Consider the following 22363-nt stretch of genomic DNA (forward strand, 5'->3'; position numbering starts at 1 on the left):
ACAGCTATGCAAAACTGATTAAACCACTTGCCTTCTAACAATTTCACTTCTGATTGTGAGTCCTAGAAAAGTACTTGTTCTTTGTTCAAAGAGACATGCGGCACATGTAAGGTCATTCTCGATAGCATATGGATAATGGCAAAAAAGCAGAGCTAGCTTATAGTGGGTTGCATAGTGCCCCCCACAATATTAATGTCCACCCAGAACCTCAGAATGTAACCTTATTTGAAATAAGAGTCTTTGCAGGTGTTACTGAGTTAAGGAATTGAGAGGAGATCATCTTGGATTAGGGTGGGCTCTAAATCAAATTCACTGTGCTTTTATAAGAGAAAGAAGAAGAGAGGTTTGAGGATAAAGAGGAAATGCAGAAACGGAGGCAGAAATTGAAGTTATTCTGCTACCAGCTGGGAAACCTTAGGGCCACCAGAAGCTGGGACAGGCAAGGAAGTGTTCTCTGTGCACTTTTGAGAGGGAGCAGGGCCCTGCCTGCACCTTGACTCTGGACTTTCAGCTTCTAGAACTGCAAGACAGTACATTTCTATTGTTTTATGCTACTTTTTTACTACAGTTTCAGGTAACTGATACATGGTCAAAAGCCCCATGTTAGAGAAAAAGGAGAGTAAAATGTGATGTGCTCCTATAACAGCATTCATACTATACAGTAGTCAAATTGAGCAAGGTCTTAATCTCAGAACATGATATTAGTTCAAACCAGTTGTAGAAATTTAATGCTGATAAAATACAATTTGTACAATATATTTTGTATACAGTTTAGGTGATACATTTAATGATATGTTTTGTCTGTGGACACATGCTAGTGAAGTACTATTATTCAAAAAACATGGTATATTATATACTAACTTAACAAAGATTGTTAACTGTGAAGGGAGAGAGGTAGACAGAATGAGGCCAATGGAGGTGGGCGGGTGGTACGACTCTTTAGATTTATTCAAAGTATTTGTACACCAAGAGGGGATATTTGAAGCAAATCAGGTAAAATATTAACATTTGTTTAATATCATAGGATACAAAGATGTCTGCTGTACTTTTATATTTGAATTGTTTTGTGTTTTAAATTTTAAGAGAATTACAAAGTTAGGGAATATATAGTAGATACAATATTGAATATATGCAAAATGGTGAAAATATCTTTACCCTTTAAGATCACCAGGTTTTGTGACCCCAAATCTCCCAAAGAGTCTTTGTGAATTTTATTCTGGGGATGGGGGAGGTGAGACAGGGAGGTATGTAGTGGGAGGAAGTTAGAGTTTGGATTTACTTGCTGAAAGTTTTATAAGTTTAATTCCCCAACTGTAAAATAATATCTGCTCTAAGAGTTACAAAATACTTAATAAATGTTAGTATTCTTCACTTCCCTACTAGGCACTGACACTGCATTGCTTATTTCACGTTGATTTCATAGTATACTTCCTTTTATCAGCAGCTACCTCCCCCAAACTGCAACTTTATAAAAATAAGATGTTATTGAAAAAAACCTAGCATGACTTAATACCGAGATTATCTCAGAAATTCTTTTGTACACCCACCCTAAACTGTCCCTCGAAAGAAACATGTTGCATGTGTGTGTCCAATTTTTGCAGACATGGTAAGCCATGCTGGGATGTCTTTTTGGGTTGCACTTGGGCTATGGTAATCTTTCTCCTTTTTCACTGCATCTCTGCATTGGGTCCAGTTCCTCTGCGTGACTTTGAAGGATCGGAGAGCAGATGGAGTGTCCTGGAGAAGGTGAGGGCTGAGCTGAGTGGAAGCTGGACACAAGGACATTGTGCACCTATACCTGGCTAGGCTGGTGGTCCTCCTGGGCATTGGAGGTCACATAGTGACTATAAGTGGTCACATAGGTATGCTCAGCCCTGCTTGACCCCCTCCACCCCAGAGGCTACTTCCCTCATGCTCTCTCGTTCCAATGTACCACCCCTCCCAACCCCCTTCATCTCCAAACTCCCCCATTCATAGGCTCCTGACACTTCCATGTCCTGTCTAGGCCCCATGCCAAGCAAACCTAGGACATATTTCAGGAGTGGGATGCTGGCATTTCCCGGGCCAGTGGCACAATTTGGCTATATGCAGGCAGCCAAGGGTCACTTTCCCCTGAAGGTTAAATGGTGACCTTGGTCAATGTTTAGCTACTGTTCACTTCAATGATTTCCTCTGGTTAATGAGTCATGGGGCAAATTAGCTGAGGACGTTCACACCCTGCGGGTAACCTGGGTGGTAAAAACTGGTAATCCCTAGATCACCTTTGATTTATAGAGACTATGCAGTGTGGAATTTGCTTATTGTAGCTTTCTGGCTCCTTGATCCTAATTGGAAATTTAAGTTAGTAAGTTAAAGGCCATAATACTCAGAGAGCCACCAGAGGATGATGATCTCCACACCATTCTGAGCCCCCTCAAAATTCCTCCTCCTCAGGATGCCCCATATACTGTTTTTTTTTTTTCTCTCTCTCTCCTTTATGTCTCTGCCCCAACATGCAGCACTGTCATTCCCAAACTGGGTGCATGGACTTCGCAGTGTGCTGCAGTAGACTTACAGGTAGGCTAGAGGAGAGTTGAGTGTTTGAAGTTTACACAGCAACATGCAAGATTTAGAAGGTGAATTACCAGCTTAGGTAATTCAGTTTCAGCATTAGATCATATTACGATTCTTTTGATAATATCATATCTTTGCGAAGTTGCACTTTTTGGTAGTTGCCATGATGAACTCAGTGTGGACCAAGAAATGCTGGCATCAATGCCTGCTATGAATGATTCTGCAGGGCCAGACTAGTACCCACATCCCTTTAGTATTCGTAAGTGTGAATCTTGAAGAATAGTATAAATACTGTTTTACACACACACACACACACACACACACACACACACATTTTATGAACCAGCTATTAAATTGTTAAGTAGATATTATAAAATACTAAACTGTATTGTAATCTATGAGCTCTCCATGAACAACATTAGGAAGATATTTGGGGCACCTTGAACTGAGAAAGTTTGCTAACTTTTATTATAACCCAAAATAAGATCTTCCACCCCTTGCTTTCATCAGACCTCCTACCAGCTGCTGTCTCTCTTAGACAAAGTCAAGCCAGCCCTTATAACTTGAATTAGTTCAATACCATTAGTTCTTTCTGCCTGAAAGATGAAGTCTCACTGAGTCACCTTACCTAAGCTATAACCACCTTCCCCTTCCCCACCAACCTCCTCCTCCCCTTAAGTACCTTATTAAAATAGTGTTGCTCCAACTCCTTTACTGCTCACATTAACCTGTGTGATTTCCCCCCCATAGTGTATTCATGTCCCCTCCACCCTGCCACGGGTCACTGACAAGCTCCAGATAACCACCTTAGCTGCACCCATCCCTGCATCTCAGTCACAGGTCCCCGTCTTCCACCCAGTGCTTGTGTTCCTGCTGGTTCTGACTCTGAGAACATCTTCAACTCTCTTCTCTTCTCATTAGCAGCATCAATGATGATAGCTCATCTTGAGATCCTGACCCCCATCCAGCCACTGGGGATCTCAGTCCTTCCCCCTCTTGCCACCAAATGCTCAAAGGTTTTTGAAGACACAGGTGATCTCAGTCATGTTTGTGTTCTATATAGTACCTTGTGCAGAGGAGGAATGCAGTAAGGATGAATGAGCTGAGCAGTACTTTCCAGAAGATGTGAGCAAGGATTTGGTCCACCAGCAGCCTATAGGGACAAATTTTGAATTGACCTTTGGTCTTTGATGAGCCTGTCCTCTGAAATGAGAGATGCACACATCTTTCTCTCTACTTACAAAAGAGACTTTTTTATCCTTCAAGTAATGTATGTGTTTTGTAAATAAATTAGAAAATAAATACCAACGAAAGAAATAAAACCAATATAATAAACCTGTTTAGAAAAAAATTTTGATATATTAACTATTAGAATTTTATATATATGTGTGTGTGTATATATATATATGGTAAATATTTATGAAATAAAAATACAATTACATTGTACAGATTACTTTTTAATCTTTTATGGCTTAGGAATACCACATATCTGAAAGGGAATAGATAAATTTAATAAAATTACATATTATTTTATATTATACATTATACTATTGCTCATCATTGTTTACTTTTAATTTTGAACATTGATATTACAGTATTATTCCAGGAAATTATCCATTATCAGTACCGAAGTTGTGTGTGGACTGGTGCCAGTCTGAAAATTAAACAGGTCCATAAGATAAGTACAAGGATTATGTATGAGTAAGCATTTAGAAACTTCTAAGATAATGTAGCATTTCCATATCTAGAAATTCAATTTAGAGGCTATTTTTAATACAAACATATTACATATTGTACACTTACTTTAATGGAGGTAACTACTGTTAAAATCATTCTGTATTTGACAAGTAAGGTACTGTACCCCATGCACCCACCTCAAGTTTTTCATATAACTGAGAAGATATAATTCATAGTATTCTTCCACTGGCTTTTTTTTTTTTTGACTTAGTGGGTTTCTTTCCAAGAAAGTACCAAGGAGAAGAGTAGAGATCTACTCTATTAAAGTCAGGTTTATTGAGGGAAAATTTACCCTCTTTTTTTCTGTAGAATTTCACGAATCAGGATAAATATGTACGTTCTGATAATTACCATAACAACCAAGATAAAGAAGTTATCTTCCCAGCAAATTACCCCCTGTCCCTCTGTAGTCAGCCAATCCCACCATCCCCTCTCCCTGGCAGCACTGATTCAATTTCTGTTTCTAAAATCTTGCCTTTTCAAGACATTGAATCCTATAATACATTTTTTTTTTTTTTTGGAGTACTGCTTCTTCTGCCTTCTGTCATGCACTTGACCTCTTGTTGAGTGTATCCGTAGTTCATTCTGTTTATTGTGGAGTAGGATCCCATGTCTGAAGGTAGCAGAGATTTTCCTAAGTTGAGGGGTATCTAGGTTGCCTCCATATTTTGGTGATTATAAGTAAAGCTATTAACATTTGTGTAGTTTTTTTGTGAACATGAAGTCTATATACACGTTTTCATTTCTTTTTGGTAAATATCTGGAAGTCTGATTCCTGGGTCTCATGGGATCTAACTGTAAGAAATTGTCCAACTGTTCTCCAAAGTGCTTCACTTATGGCAATATATGAAGATTCCAGTTAATATTCTACTTTTTGCCATAACTTGATATTGTCAAGACCTTACTGTTTTTGCTACATATTTTTTTTTTTGCCACTGCAGTGGGTATGTAGTGGTCATTATTTCTATTCCCTTAATGATTGATGATGTTGAGTTCCCTTTCATGTACTTACTTGCAAGCCACACGTCTTCTTTGATTAAAGTCTATCCAAATCTTTTACCCATTTAAAACATTGATCTTTGTTTCTTTATATTGGGTTTTGAGATTTCTTTTTATGATCTAGGTATGATTTATTTATTTTTAACTTATTAATTTATTGTCTTTAGAAGAGCAAGAGTTTTAAATTTTGATGAAGTCCAACTTATCAACTTTTTCTTTTGTAGATCATACTTGCATAACCATATCTAAGAAATTTTGGCTAATACAAGATCACAAAGATTTTTCTCCTGTTCTATTTTAAACGTTTTATAGATCTAGGTTTTACATTTAAGTCTATAATTCATTTTGAGCTATAAATTGTACATGGTGTCCAATATAGGTCAACCTATACCTGGGATAGGACTGTTGTTAATATTGTTTGCATATGTGTATGAAATTGTTTCTGCTTCATTTGTTAAAATGATTATTATTCTTTCATCTATCTTTGCCTCTTTGTCAAAAATGAGTAGGTATCATACAGGTGAGGGCTCTCTGAACTCTAACCTGTGTCTAACCTTTCATCAGCATCATGTCCCTTGAATCATTGGGTGGTATATTTTGAAATTAGTATAAATCCTCTGATTTTGTACTACTTTGGAAAAATTGTTTTGGCTATTGTAGTTCCTTAGCTTTTACCTACAAATTTGAGTATCAGCTTGTTGGTTTCTATGGAAATTTTTGCTGGATTTTAGTTGGGATTATCTTGAATGCCTAGGGTATTTTGGGGAGAATTAACAATACTGAGTCTATGAAAATGGTATACTTGTCTGTTCATTTAGATCTTTTAAAATGTCATTCATCTGTGTTTTATAGTTTTCAGCATATAAATCCTGCTTTTATTTTGTAGATTAATAAATTAATATTTTATGTTTTTATATTATTGTATAGGGCACTATTTTTAATCTTGATTTCTGATTATCTAGAGCTAGTTTGTGGAAATATAATTGTTTCTTGGAACTTTCCCAAGATCACTCATTATTTTTAGGACTGTTTTTTGTAAATTGATATTTTTGCAAATAGACAATCATGTTACCTGTAAATATAGACAGTTTTATTTTCTCCTTCCCAATCTGAATTTTCTTTACTTGTTTTTAGTGCCTTGTTCTACAGCTTAGCACAATAGTACTTAGAACCACAGTACCTTAGTACTACCCCTTCATAGCACTAAAATGCCTATTTTAGAACTGCATTATCTGCATCTGACATTTTTTCTTGTAGTTTTCTTTCAATGGAAATAATGGAAGTAGATAACTTTACCTTATTCCCAGTCTTAAAAGGAATATGATCTGTCAGAACTAAGCCATTAAATTAATTTTGTATATGCCCTTTATCAGATAAGAAAATTCCTAGTCTCCATTTTGCTGAGAATTTTTATCACAAATAATTTTGCATTTTATCAAATATTTTTCTCCACCCAATGAAGTAAGCAGACTTCTTTAAAAGACTTAAGGACTTCTTTAGTCTTTGTATTTGGTGAATTTCATTGATTGATTGATTTTTGAATGTTGAACCAACCTGGCATTTTGAGGATAAACCCAACTTAGGAATGTTGTACTAATTTATTTTTAACATATTGCTAAATTTTATTTGCTCATTTTTAACATTAAAAAAACTCTGTGCATGATGAACAGTGGTCTATAGTTTTCCTGTAATTTTTTTTCCTTAGCTAGTTTTGTTGTCTGTATGATGCCTTACATAATGAGCTTAAAATTGTTCCCTCTTCTGTTTTCTGTAAGAATTTATGTAGAATTGTTGTTATTTTTTACTTACATGCTTGGAAGAACTTATCAGCTGATATATCTGGTCATGTAGGTTTTCACTGTCATTGCTATCATAGTTGCTGAAAAGATTTTTAACTACAAACACAGTTTCTTATTGATATAGGACCATTTTAGGTTATATATTTTGCTTTGGGGTTAACTTTGGTAGTTTGTGTCTTCAAAGGGATTTTTCAGCTTCATCTAAGTTATTGAATTTGGGGGCCTAATGTTTATAGTATTTTTTTCATTGCAATTTTATATCTGCAATGTCTATATTAATGCCCCCTCTTCATTCTTGATTCTGTTATTTTGCATTATTTTTCTTTTTTGCTTGTTAAATCTGACTAGATGTTTATTAATTATATTGATTTTTTTGAAGAGTCAGATTTTGGTACTACTGATTGTTTCATTATTTCCTTGATTTCTGCTTTAGTCTTAATAAATACCTTTCTTCTACTGGCTTTGCATTTACTTTGATCTTTTTCTAGTTTCTTAAGGTAGAAACCTAGCTTATTAGTTTGATAGGATTCTTCTGTTCTAAAATAGGCATTTTAGTGCTATAAATTGCTCTCTGAGTACTGCATTATCTGCATCTGACATTTTTCTTGTCATTTTCTTTCATTCAGTTAAAAAACATTCTCTTAGGACTTTCTCTTTCATCCAGAACTTCTTTAGACTTAGGTTGTTTAATTTCCACATACTTGGCGATATTCCAGGTATCTTTCTGTATTCATTACTAGCTTAATGTTGCATGGTTAGATAATATATTTTGTATGATTTAAATTCTATTGAGGTTCATTTTATTACCCAGAATAGGGTCCATTTCAGTGAATATTCCTTACATTTTTAAAAAGAATAGGTATTTCTGCCTTTGTTTCATATGAAGTTTCATAATGTCAGTTGGGTTGGTTGATGGGGTTGTTCAGGTTTTCTGCTGGCTTTACCCATTACTTAGGAAGGAGTGATGAGGTTTCTGACAGTAGCCATGGATCTGTTTACTTTTCCTTTGACTTTTATCACTTTTTGCTCCACGTATCTTGAAGCTCTGTCGTTCAGTTCATACACATTTCAGACTATGGGTTCCTTTTTGAATGATCTCTTTATCATTCTGTAAAAACCCCTTTTTTTTTATTCCTGATGATATTCTTTGCTTTGATTGGGTGGATCTGGTTCATCAATTTCCCTTTTCCCAGGGGAGGGGATCTTTATTAGTCAGGGTCCAGGGTCATTTCCTGTTTCTTTCCCAGGGATTGAGGGTTTTTACTCTTTCATCCTTTCTCCAGATATAGCACATCTCCAGCATGACAAGATAGGCTGACTCTTTCCCAGTAATGTAAGATTCTTATTCTTTTAGTGAGGAAGTATGCGTGAGGAGCTCTGTGTCTTTCCAGTCACAGGATACACCCTCTCCGGCAGGCCTGTACCAGGAGGGCAGCTTTGCCAGGGCCTGGTCCCGGTTTTTCACTTGAACACACAGAGAGGTCCTTGGAGATGAGTGGGTGTGGACTCCCCTGCGTCCACAGCTCCTGTGGACTCTGTTCTCTCATGTTCACCCATACTTGGCTTTTAGAAATCTCCTGACAATTTTAGCTGACATTTTCTCTCTTTGATGGATCCCTGTCTTCTCCCCAGTCAGTTCTCAGATGGGACCAAGAAAAATAACAATTTAAAAAACGATTCAGGGCTTTCTTCTCGTTAATGCATGAATGATATTCTTTTCAGCTTTCTATATTCTAGGAAGAAGCCATAAGTCCTAGTAATTCATTTTTATTTTATAAAAAGTTATCAGTTTCTGATGGATTTATAATATAATACAAAACAATAACTACTGATTTTTAAAGAACTGCTGGCCATTTCCTTTCTGAACTGATATATATTTTCTTCCCATGCCACCTGTTGGGTGTAATTTGGTCCTTGAGTTTGTTACCTGCTTATTTTTGTTAGTTCCAAATATGTATCTTTTCAGCCAACCGTTCTAATACGGCCCAGTTTTCTTAACATAGTCATCTCTTTCTCTTTTAAAAAAATAATTTGGTGAAGTGAAATTTATGTAAAACTGACTATTTTAGGGCTGGGGTTGTGGCTCAGTGGCAGAGTGCTTGCCTAGCATGTGTGAGGCACTGAGTTCAATCCTCAGTACCACTTCTCAATAAATAAAATAAAGGTTCATTGACAACTAAAATTTTTTTTTTAAAAAATTGACTATTTTAAAGTGAACAATGTAGTGATGTTTAGAGTTTTCACTGTGTTGTGCAACTACCACCTCCATAAGTTCCAAACATTTCCATTGCTCTGGAGCTAAACTCCTTACCCATTAACAGTTTCTCCCCCTTCCTATTTTCCCCTTATACCTGGCAAATACCAATGCAAATTCTGTTTCCATAGATGTATGTACTTCCTATATATATAATAAGTATGTATATAAGTAAAGTTATATATTTATCATAAACAAAGTCTTATGTGACTTTTTGTACTGGCTTTTTAAAAAAATTTAGCACCATATTGTATTCACCACACTGCAGCATGTACCTGTGTTTTATTCTTTTTTATAGCTGAATGATATTCCCTTGTGGAATTTACCACATTTTGTGGATCCATTTATCCTTTATGGACATTTAGAATGTGTCCACATTTTGGCTATTGTACATAGTATTGCAATGAATGTGCAATACAGACAACTGAGTACCTGTTTCCCATTCTTTTGGGTGTATACTTTGGAGTAGTGCCGCAGTCTGGCTGGGCACAATTCATGAGCCACTTGTCAAGCAGAAACAAACTTTATTTTTAGAACACACGCAGCACCATAGGAGCTCTTCAGGAATTCCCTCAGAGCCCAACTGCCACCACCCACTTCAGGGGAGCCTCTCAACCCCCCACTCCTCCTGCTCTTGAGGCCGATTGGCTGGGTCACATGGGCGGAGCCAAAAGAGTCCCCCAATGATCAGCTCTGTGGTCTGAAAGGGTGGGGAAACAGCCCAATGAGCATCACCGCAGAAGAGCCAATCAGCTGGCAGCTGGAAGTTTGCTGGGGCCACTGTGAGCCAATCAGCTGGAAGTTTGCTGGGGCCCCTTCGGCTGTGCTCTCAACAGAGTAGAATTGGGTCTTATGGTAATTTTATGTTTAACTTTCTAGGGAAGCGACTAACCCCTTTTGACTAATTTTTTTCTTTCTTTTCCATTTGTTTCTCGAGATGGGGGCTCCATTGTGTTGCTCAGGCTGGCCTAATTCCTGGTCTCAAGTGGTCCTCCCACCTCAGCCTCTTGGGTAGTGGGTCTACAGACACACACCACTATGACCAGTTTGATTCTCTTTTTAATTATATTCCAGTTGGAGTTTCAGTCTTCCTAGAAGGCTTTGATGAGAAAGATAAGGTTATCTTTTGACTATTCTTACCTAGGAGCCTTTGTGGTTTTTCTTAGAATGAGTTTTGGGTCTCCTTAAGAACTTTTCTAACAATTTCACAACTTTATTAGATGTAAGATATAACACGGCAAACTGCAGTTGTGTGTAAAGAAGTGGTTTGAGTGGTTTAGAGTTGCTTATAGGAGAGGTTCCTCATTGTGCAGAGTTGCTGGACTATGTGACCTTCAATGCTCTTCCCACCTGAGAGTCACTGGTCCCATCAGTGGGTGACATTTCCAGTGGCGGGGCTCTGAGCTTGGCTTTTGAGCAAGGCTAGCAGGATGGACCTGTATCATTGTCACACCCTTCCTGAGGTAGATGTCCATATTTATAGCCCTTTGGGTTGTGGTAGGCCAGGGGAGTTATGTGCTAATAAATTCAGGCCCTTTCCCCAGATTATATTGGATAGTATCTTTCTTGATTATTGGAGTCAGAATGACAGGGTGTTTGGGGGTCAGAATTTTAGCTGCTTTAACAAGGTTCAGACTACCCTTAGGTTAAAAGCTCTGCACTATTCTGGTCTTCCAAGTACAATAGAGTTTCTTCCAGGATTTGCATTTTTGTGTGTGCATATTCACTAATGTCTGTCTACTACCAAAATGCAAACCCTGAAGGCCCATGTGGACAAGGTTCATTTTCTGCCCTCTCCACAGAACATCCAAGGACGGCTTGGCTAGGTTACCCCTTCCCTGTGTGTTCCCCAGGCCTGGGTTTTATTCTTCTACTTTACCTTGCTTGCTTCCTGGCAGGTTGGTGTTGGTCTGATCCCATTGCCCTCTGGTTTCTAATTGGGTTTGGACAGGTTCATGCTAGGCTGCCTCTTCTCTCCCTTCATAGCTCCAGATCCCTCCACATACGTGTCTTACTAATTGATTTCTGCTGTTTTAAGCCTGGTGCTTTAGGCTTTCTTTGTCTTGAACACACTCCTGTAACTAGTTTCTGCTTTTAAACACATAAGGGGGGAATGTGCCTTCTTTTTCCTTCTAAGTTTCTGCTAAGGTTACAAAAATAGGCTGTAGTTTTGAATATGAGCAGGCAGATGGAAGATGAAGGATGGTTTGTGGGTCACCCCTCTATACGAATCCCATATTGGCTTCCCATTCCACTGGAAGCCCTGCCTATCTCATGTCTCTGGCTTCCCATACTTAACCCTTCTCAATGTGTCCAAGCACACAGACTTCCTTGATGTTTCTAGAGATACCAAGCAAGCTCCTGCCCCAGGGCCTTTGCTCTAGCCGTTTTCTCTGTCTGGAAGTCTCTTCTGTCAGGTATGTATTTCGTCAATTACTCTCCTTTCTCTAGGTCTTTGCTAAAATGTCACCTTTTTGGGCTTGCCTGAGCCTCTCTACTTGGTACCGCAAATAGGTGGGTACTTGTGCCCACCAATATTGCCTCAGCAGTCAGGGGCCCCTTTCTACCTCCTTCTACATTATCTTTTCCCAGAACACCTACCACTTTTTAAGAAACTACATTGAACTTATTAATTATGCTTAATATTTATCATCTGTCTTCTCCTGATAGAATTAAAGATCCTCAAAGGCAGGATTTTGGTTACATTTCTTCCACCAATGTATCCTCCACTTCTAGAACATTGTGGAGTTCATCAATAAGTGTCTCTAAGAAGTTAAATAATCCCTCCCCCCAAAAAAAAATGTCTACCTAGAATCTGTGAATGTGATCTTATTTGGAAAAAGAGTCTTTGCATATGTAAGGAAGGTGGGGAGCCCAGAACAAGGAGACCCTTCTGGATTAGGATGGATCCCAGATTCAATGATAAGTTCTTACAAGTGAAGAGAAGGGAAACTGACCCAGAGACCCAAGAGACAAGGGCATGAGAGACAGACTGAGACTGGATTATACAGCCCCAAGCCCAGGAGTGCCTGGAGCCACCAGAAGCTGGAAGAACCCAGCGAAGACTCTTCCCTCAGAGTCTTTGGTCCGGCCAACTCCTTGATTTCAGAATCTGGCTTCCAGGACTGTGAGAGGATACATTTCTGTTGTTTGAAGCCACCAGATTTGTGGTAATTTGTGACAACAGTCCCAGAAAACTAAATCAGTGTCCAATAACCGCACCCTGAATGGGTAGATGTAAGTCTTGTTGACACTGATAGGACTTCCATTTGGCATAATTCTTCTGCTTTCAATAGTATCAGTGCCTGTGAATAAATGTGAACATGACTGAGGGGTAAGAGGCCTTCCAGTTTTGTGATTTGGTTTATTTGTGTTGTATAAAACCTAAGCACCCTGAATATTTTCACCAGCTGCAATTAAGAGCTTAAAGTCTTACTTAACCTCCACAAAGTTGCTTTCACTACAATCCTGTCAATAGCAAACAGAGAGGAAATTTACCAACACTTTGTTCTTCAGGCAGTAGATGGGACCCCTATTGGTCTCTAGCCATAAAATATCCCTGTGTCATTTACCTGTTCCCTTCCTGTGTCCCTCCTGCTGTATTTAAACCAATTCTCAGTTATTGTGTCTTTGGAGGAGACAGTCACAAGCACCCATGTGATCGCCCTTCATATGCTTGACAAGGGTCATTTAGTCTCCCCCAGGCCCACTCTTGGTGCGTGCTGGGCTCGTGATGCAGTATGCTACTAACTCTCGGTTCCTCGCAGGAGACGGAAGGTAAATCAAATTGAAAACACCCTTCCTGCGCCGTGCATCTTCCAAATGTCCTCAGGTCTCTCCTACATCTTCTGGAGGCTGCCAGATTCTCTGCGGGACAAGAGGAAGCTGGAGCCGCTCCTCCGTAGCGACAGAAGGTGCCATTAGCAGAAATACATCATCTCCCAGTGGTGTTAGCAATAGCGGAGTCCTGATCATGTCCATTCTTCTGCTGGAGTGAGGAGAGAGTCCTCAGAGGCAGGGGCTGCTGGTAACAGAGGCTCCATCATTCTAAAATATCCCCTCTGGAGTCCCAGAGCAGCCGTTTCTGCCCGGATGCAGCCAGAGCTTCAGAGAGCTTATTTCAGGCATTGATCTTCCATAGCAGCCTCCCTGCTTTTCAGATTCTGGGCCTTTTCCAGCAGGGGAAGGGAAGGATAGAGGTCAGGACCTGGCTAATGAGATACTTGGGCTGGGCTGGATCACCCCTTCCAGGTGTGGCTCATTCTACCTCTTGACAAAGGAAATGCATTCACTTAGAGTAGTGGTTCTCAAACTGCAGCTTGCAGGGCTCAGGGCTCACTCTAACAGGTTTCTGGGCCCGACTCCCAAGTGTCTGACTCCGTAGGACTGGGATGGTGGTCTGTGAAGTTGCATTTCTCCCAAGGTCCTAGGTGAAGCTGAGATGCAGCACTGATTAAAAGCATCTCAGATGCATATAGATGATGTTCTTACATCTTGTCCCTATTCATGGCCTCAGTCATTTGACTCATGGCAGTTTGGGGTTGGGTCCAGACCTGTCTTACTCTGTTTCTAGAATGCAATGAAGTTGCCTCTTGGTTCTACACAGCCCATCTGTGCTGGTTACCTCTGTCTCTGGGGAGGACCATGAATTCAGCCTTGCTCCATGACTCCAGTTCTGTCTCTATAAACACTCTTCCCCACCTTGACCCTTTAACAGTTTTCCCCTTTTGATAATATCTGGGCCCCTCAACAGGCCTGTTTGGTTTCTCCCACTCTACTCTTTAAATAGACCTTTCTTTAAATTTTCTTTGACCTATTTGTGTTGATTCCTGGCACTCTGTCCATGGATATTTCTCTCCTTAGATAAAAAGGGTCTTTTTAGAGGCTGAGCCCAATTCATTATGGATTTATCTTAAGAACAGTCTCATCCCCTATAATAGAAGGTAGAATTAACTTCAGAATCTAAAAGAATTGGAAAAGTATGAAATTTATGCCCAATGGAAAAATGGCCTCCATGTCCCTGTTCATTTTGAACCTGGGGAAGTACTACCTTTCAACTGTCTCACCACTAGAGCCTGGGAAGGAGGAGGGCCTGATTTCAGCCTGGGAAGGTATTCTTTGGTAATGGGTCTCTGATCCAATGGATCAGTCAACACATCTGCCATCAGTCACTGGGGCACTTACCCTGGCCCAACCCATGACCTGACTAGATGCAGCTGTCTCTGGTATTGGAATTGTAGAGGGATTTGATGTCTAATGATGCACATGTGTAATGTAAAATAATCAGCAATCTTCAAATCAGAAACCCAGAAAGACTTCTAGAAGACAAGAGACTAGGATAAACAGATCCATATTTCCTGTGTGTGTGTGTGTGTGTGTGTGTGTGTGTGTGATATGTCTGCATATAGATCTGCCCCTAAAACATAACTGGAGAAAAGAAGGGAAAGACAATTAGACAAGTTTATACTCATATTTATCTCTGGGTACTGCAATTGCAGATGATTTTATTTTTGTCATATTTTTAGTCTCCATTTTTCTTCAATTAAATGTTTTTATTATTAGGATAAAACATGAAGTGTGGCAGGAATAGAACTCCACAGCCTGCCCTCTACTCAGCACCTATCCAAAGCCTACTTAACCTACCACACAACTCAGGCTCTGCCTCCTCCAAGAAGCCTTCCCGACCAGCTCCTTGACCCTGTTCTTGCTGAGTTATTGTTCTTGCATTACATATGCTTGTCTTAGGAAAGTGCATTGTGAACCACGCACAGATGACAGTCACACTTTTAACATTCTCTGGATCTTTCACAAGGCCAAGAGTAGCTGAACACCTTGGAGATACTTATTAGTCAGAGGGCAGCGTGTTCCTGGAAGGACAGAGAAGATGTGAAAATGTGAAGAACCTACCAAATGCCCTCCCTTCATCCTTCCTCCCAGTGGTCCTCCCTCACCAGATGTCCTGAACTCTGGTGCTGAGGTTGGTACTGAGGATCCTCCATGCACATCTCCTGGACTACAGTGGGCCTGGGCATGAGATAACTCTTCCCTCCTTCTGAGGTGCTGAGCACATGGTGTCAAGCTCACCTTAACAGCATCGGTGACAAGACTTCCATTCTTGTTGGCTGCCTTTTGGTTTGCTGATGAATGTTCTTTTCTTTCCCAAGAGAAATCTTCTCTTCTGGAAATACACAGCAAAATCAATCAAGTCTCCTTCCTATCTAAGGCTAGCTCCTCCTCTGGTGTGATGGATGCCATCCGCATCTTCCCCTCTGGGAGCAACAGTCTGTGTTTCCTTCTTTATCTTGCCTCTTCCTCACAGCATAGGCTTTCCCATCAGATTTTGAGAACTCTGCTTCTTTACCCTCTGAACAACCAGCCAACCACTCCACACGAAGTCCTCTTCCGCCTTTTCTTTGTTTAGGGCCTATCTTTTTAAAAAGATTTCTCCACTCCCATGGTCTCCATGCCTTTATCTTCAGTTTGTTTAACAACTTACTCCAGTCTGGGTCAGGATGGATTTGGGTTCCATTATCCCACCCTCAGCTTAATGCTCCTGTGACCTCTATGTTCCCAAATCCAGTGGGACTTTCAGTGCCTATCTTTTTTGGCCTTTTAGCAGTACTAGAAGCAGCTCACTTCGTCTTCTTGAACCACTGACTTTCCTTGGCTTTTGTGGCCCATGTGGCTTTCCAACCACCTCCCTGACTGCCCTTCTACCTTCTCTCTACAGACTCACCTATTCACTCAGCCAGTGAGTGTTGAAATGTCTTGAAGACCAGCCCCAGGGCCTCTCTTCTTCTCAGTTTGTGCTTTTCCTATTGAAGGACTCATTCATATCCATGTGTACTCAGGGGGTGGTCCTCCGAGCTCCAGAAAGTTGTTTCTCTCTACCTCATGACAGGTCTCAGATGCCTCCAAGGCCCCTCCTGTTCCTCATGTACTCAGCCCATCCTCCTTCAGAGACTCTGTTTTAGTCAGCTTTTTCATGCTGTGGCTAAAGGACCAGGCCAGCACAATTATAGAGGAGGAAGAGTTTCTTTGAGGGCTCACAGTTTTCTCAGGGCTCAAGATGAGGCTGAACACCATAGCGGGACAAGATGGCAGAGGGAAGCAGCTCACATCACTGTGATCAGGAAGCAGAGACTCCACTCGCCAGATACAAATATATACACCAAAGCCACACCCCAATGGCCACCTCCTCCAGTCACACCCTACCACTTCAGTTATCAGGGATTAGCTCATTGATTATGCTAAGGCTATAACCCAATCATTTCTCCTCCGAATCTTCTTGCATTATCACATGTGAGCTTTCTGGAAGATACCTCACATCTAAACCATAACAGACTCTGAGCTCTCAGTGAATGGTTCTGGGTCCCTATAGCTTTACAAGTCAGAAACCTGAGTCGACCAGTCTGTCTCAACATCCCATCAACATCACCCCCTCACCATCCCTCAAAGCTATCCACTGTCACTCTGTACTACCATCACCCTAGGTCAAACCACATCAGGAGGGTGGGTTTTATTTCTAGATAGGGCAGAGGGGTGGGAGGGAAAGAGAGGGGGCAGGGGGTTAGCAAAGATGGTGGAATGTGATGGACATCATTGTCCAAAGTACACGAATGAAGACACAATTTGGTGTCAACATACTTTATATAGAACCCGAGATATGAAAAATTGGGCTGTATATGTGTAATAAGAATTGTAATGTATTCTGCTGTCATTTATTTTTTTAAAAAATAAATTAAAAAATAAAATAAAAGCTATGGGCAGACAAAAAAAATTCTAAATTACTATAAAGCCTCTGAACTAGTCTAACTTCATCAGACCTGCCATCTACTCTGCCCTTCAACAGATCTTTGCAAAATACAAACAAAAAGTTGAGCTTCAAACCTTGCACTTAGTCCTGCTATTTGGATAAAGATAATATTCCTAAAATCAGCTATGCCCTGGGGGTAGCTTGGCCCTACTACCCCCTTTCCAGCTGCCTCACAGACAAGGGTACCTGTTGCAGACTCCCACTTACCTTTTTGGTCCCTTCTAGGTAACATTCTCCATCCCACCAGAGTTAACCTTTAACTTTGTCTTTCCCATTCTCAGCTCATGTTATCACTTCCCTGGGCCAGCCTTCCCCCAAGCTCCAGACAGATCCTGCTAGTTTATGAATCCTCAAAGCAGCATGGATGCTACTTTCTTGTTGTCTTTGCGATTTAAGGACTGTGTTCACAAGTTATTTTGCTTCTCTGTTTCCTTAAATAATCCTTGAACTCCTTGAGCCTGGGACTGTATCTTTTTTTGCACATCGTTATATCCTCAGGACCCAGTATTAATGTTTGGACCACAGTGGATACTCGATACACATTTACCCAATGATTAAAATATTCTGAGAGAGGAAAACCAAATCAGTTCAATTGGCCACAAAACCTGGATGGAGCAAGCCACCACCCCTCAACATTGAATGCCCAATCTATCAAGTTTGAACCAAGAAAGTTCACTTGAAAGTCATGCTTCAGGCTTCCAGCATAAATTATATGCAGTTGTGCAAACATGTCAAAGTTTAGTAAATTGAATTTGTTTAATGTAAACAACTTTTGACCAAAATAATAACACAGCCTTAGAAAAAGACATTAGGCACCCACTTTTGAAGAGTTTGTATAATTTAACACACAAGAAAACTTTGCTGTAATTATATGCAGATGTATACAAAGGATAAATGTTATTTACTTGCTCCAACCTCCATAAAATAAACCTGCGACCACGCTTCAGCTTGCTGCATTAATCCTAATTTAGAAATCACGCCCACCGAAGCGGTGGGGCCCCGTGGCCTCTCATCTTTTCTCCGTGTCAAAATTAGCCATTTAAATTAGAACCACGTTGGGAGCGTGGGTGACGCCAACTTTGCGGCTCCAGTCCAGGGAGCACTTAAAAGTGGCCACCTGAAGTTGATTAAAACCTTACCTGTCAAACCCAGTATGGCTACATTTGAAAATCTTTAATGTAATTAAGAGAAGCACATTATGGGAGGTCAAGTGACTTTCTTTTTGAATTCCACTTCTAATCTGTCGTCAAATGGATGGAAATTGCCGGCCGAGGGAGTTAATGAAAGCTGCATGAGGGAGCACGCCGAGGGAGGAGGGGGTTGGCAGACTTGGAGGAGCTGGCGAAGGAGGGCTCTGTCTCCTTGCAGCGGTGAGTAGGGGGCGTGGGGAGCCCCGCAAAGCACCCCGACTTCTGCCATAAGGCTCTGGGAGCAGGGGTTCCCTGGTCCCCTCTTCCTGAGCACATCAGTGCATGCAAGATAAGAGTAGAGGGGCGCCTGCGCAGTCCCCTGCTTATCGCTAAGAGAGATCTGTGGCCAGGACCGCGGCCTGGGCAGGCAGAGTGGAGCCGGCGCCGGCCCTCGTCACCCTTCACTCAAAGCTGCCTGATTAGCATCAGGGTTCAGCTCCCTTCTTGTGCTGATCTCCCAAAGAGCCATGGAAGGAGGGGCACTTCCACCCAGAGCCTCCAACTGTCCAGCCTCTGACCTGAGGCCCATGCAGGGGAGGCGTCCCCCAGGTCAGCAGCATTCAGCGCCTTGGCTCTGGGGAAGACCCACTGGGCCCTGGGTATTGCCCTGGCTTTCCTTCTGAGCTTGTGGGTTCTTGGCCACTAAGCCCATTGCTCAGTGCACAGGGTGTAGCCTATCCCCTTGGACTTTGGAGTAGCCTTAATGCCAGAACGCTCCCTTTTGGAGATTAAATTACTTAATGCTTTGCTGTGTGTTCTTGCCTGAGGGTGCTGTTGACAGAAGGCAGAGTTTTTCTCCTCTGGTTGCTGTTTCCATTTTTTTTTTTTTTTTTTTTTGCATTGCATTTGTCTACATTAGCGGAGGTATGTGTTTGAAAAAGGATTACATCTGTCAGAATGTTGCCACTTAAGATTTGCCCCCATCCTTGGAAACTGACATGAGAATAAGCAACACATTACCATCTTGGCAGGGTGCGGCTATGGAGAAGTTTCCAAACCAGAGGACTTAACCTCCTTTCTCCCTTTGACTTTCTCTTGCTGACTGGAGTATAGGCAGAATGCATGGGTAGTGAAAAAAGAGTTTGAATCTTCTAGTTGGCAGTTTCTCTGATAGTTCTTAGGAAAAGTTGAGTGTCTCCTGTGGTGTGGAGTGCTTGAGTTCTTTGGAACGGAATGGACAGCCTAGGTCAAGTTGAAATATTCACAGTCATCTTCTAGTGTCTCAGAAGATGCCAGATTCACCCCCAAGGGTCTTCTCTGTTGTTGGAATTATGGGAAGGATGGGAACTGCAGTTGAGGGGAGGGGGTGCCCAGGGACAAGCAGCTCTTAAAAGGGCCTCTGGAGGCTTCTCCTTGTCTGGGCTTGAATTTTCTTAGGCTTGGAGAGATTTTAGTCCTTGTCCACTATGAAAAATCAAAGAGATGGTTGGGAAGAGAGACAATGAGAATCTTTCTGAATGTGGCTTAAAATAAGCAGAGCTTTGGTGAAAGTCATTTTCTAAGCGTCCTCCCTTCCTTCTGTGTTGCTCTTTCTGGACCTGTGGGAAGCCCCCTCCCTCTCTCTCTCTCCCCATTTCTCATCCCCAATATTAAGGGTAGTATTTCTAGAAATCAATCCATGTCTGCAGGTAAACGCCAGCCTGAGGCAGTGGCAGGGGAAGCGGCTCTCCCCAGTCCCCTTGAATGCCAGGTTTTCTCCCAGTCACAAGTTCACAGGTAAAAGTGAAAAGTTCCTGTGGGCTTCTCTTCCAAAGAAAGCTGTCTGCTTGCCACAGTAACCTTTTCTCGGGGTCTCTGGCTGTCAAAATGAGGTGCAGAGTTCACAGAGCTCAGCATTGTGCCCTCCTCTCTCTGTGTCCTTTTTTTTTTCCCCCTCCAAAGGGATAGAGGCTGGTTTGCAGCACTATTTAAAGCGAAGATGCCAAATGAAAAGTTCCTCGTTTTAAGTTGGTGCTTATACAAAGCTGCTTTGTGGTTTTTTTCGGCCTGTCAGACTTGTCAGGCCTAGTAAGAAAAAGTATATTGTTTCCAGCACTTGGATTCCTTTCTCCCTGACATCTGCCACTCTGTAAAGATGATAAATTCCTGCCTCATTAGCCAAGGGTGTGGGATTACAGGCTGACAACACATTAATCACCAACCTCTGTGGCAGGCTGACTAGCAATAGGCATTGTTAACAAAACTTTTCTAATATGTCACTCTTCTCTATGACAGCCTGTAATCAATCATTGTGATTGACGGCGCTGATAGATTACACTATTTATACTTTGTGTAATGAAAGATAGTGTTTCCACCTACTGTCATTTCTGGGCTAGTGGTGGAGGATCTGTGAATGGAAACAAACATAACAACAGGGCAAGCCCTCATTTCCCCCCAAATATCCACAGAAAACACCCCACCTTCCCAAGTCCCAGGCCTAACTTGTACCTTTGGAAATGAGAAAGGCACCATGGTAGAACTTTGGCAGTTATTCTGGGCTGAGGGGATAGTGGTGGGGATGTGGGAGGCACCTGGAAGGGCAGACATATTCTGGATTTCACAGAGGAAGCCGTTTGCAGTGGATGTGGTCCCGGTATTGATAGGTCAAGTTTACACAGGTAGAAGATTCCCCAAGCAGCCCCTCTCCTGCCCCTCATCAGCTTACGTGTGTGCAGCTGGGCCTTCAGCGCCTCCTCCCCTGCTAGATGAAAGATGATTTAGATGTTGATAAAATATTTGTTCTTTCCTGGCTCTGAGGGCAAATATTATCCTTGTTTCCCATAATCGTACAGAGCTGCAAAAGTCAACAGCACACGGAGCAAGTACAAAACCAATACTGGGGGAGAGGCCCTTGGCTGAAGGCCTCTGCCAGGACTTGCTCTTCTCCTTTGAAGGGCAGAGAATTGCAAGCAGGGTAAGCATGAATCAGCTGAGCTGAAATACACCCTGGCTCTCAGGTCAGGTCCTGGGTATTTTTGGAGGGTCCTTTCTGCCATTTTTATTTTGGTCTGGAAAGAATTCTGTAAAGGATTCAGGCTATTTTTGACTTGCTTGAGGCTATCATTTCAGCGCAGTGGTGAGAGAGGATGATCTTGGGCTGCCATTCTCAGAGCGGGAGCCCTCTCTGTTACACAGCTGCTCCCTGACAACTGGGCCACAAACACCTATTTTAATGAATCACTTTTAAAAAAATCTTTTTTTTTTTTTTAATCCTCCTTGCTGTTGTTTAAACACACACAAAAAAAGTGCACTCATTGGTTCTTGGAGCAGTAGAAGAAACAAACACCCCACCTTCCCCAGTCCCAGGCCTGACTTGTATTTTTTCCTGTATTTAAATCTTTGTTCGACTCCCCAGACCAGGCATAGGTCTGGGATTTTCAGTCTTCCCATCAACTCTGGTTTTGATGGTCGTCTCTCTGAATTGTGTGTGGGTTGATGTGGTGGAGAGGGGAGCGGAGAAAAGAAGCAGGATCCTCCTTCTCTTCCTGGGCACCATGGTGTTCGTAGGCACCGACATTTCAGTGCCCCGCCAGTTGGCCAAGCAGAAGGAACTTGAGACCTTCCCTGGTGGCACTGCTATAGAAAAGGGTGAGACAGGAGGAGGCACACGGGAAGCCAGCAAAGCTAAACTTTAATCTCTCTGTGAAGTTTGAGTGAGCCCAGGATGATTAATGAGAGAGCAGACCATCTGATTAAGCCCTTCTGTGTCATAGGACATGATTAGTAGGTGACAGAGACGGTAACAGTATCCAGCCAAACCCTTGTTTCTTTCACGGCTCCGGCTGTTATATGATTAATGTCCCCAAGGGCTATCTTGGGGTCAGGCAGGGGAACCTGTCAGAACAGGTGGAAGTGACAAAATGGGCAGAAACTCCTTAGGGGGGATGAGAGTGGTGAGGGAGAGAATGGAGGGGGGCAGGGTGGCCAGATGGAGCCGGCGACCTTTCTCTGATCCAAGCAGTCACAGGGAGCATCGTGGGAATGGAAACGAGGAAGAATCACAAAACTGCAGATGTTTCCCAGGTCCTCAATGCAG

General features: G+C 41.7%; 1 protein-coding gene and 1 long non-coding RNA gene across 2 annotated transcripts in view; one reads left to right on the forward strand and one right to left on the reverse strand.

Annotated features, from left to right (window-relative positions):
- The window catches only part of Lrmda (leucine rich melanocyte differentiation associated), a 1000424-nt gene that overhangs the window by 605802 nt on the left and 372259 nt on the right, over window positions 1–22363 (forward strand). The window lies entirely within an intron of this gene.
- Window positions 14828–21144, reverse strand: LOC113183793 (uncharacterized). Its single transcript, XR_003300910.2, has 3 exons — window positions 20993–21144; window positions 15427–15520; window positions 14828–15209 (listed from the first exon to the last, which is right to left on the reverse strand). It is a non-coding gene; the product is annotated as an uncharacterized LOC113183793 (long non-coding RNA).

This window comes from Urocitellus parryii, chromosome 5, assembly GCF_045843805.1.
Source record: "Urocitellus parryii isolate mUroPar1 chromosome 5, mUroPar1.hap1, whole genome shotgun sequence".
Taxonomy (NCBI): domain Eukaryota; kingdom Metazoa; phylum Chordata; class Mammalia; order Rodentia; family Sciuridae; genus Urocitellus; species Urocitellus parryii.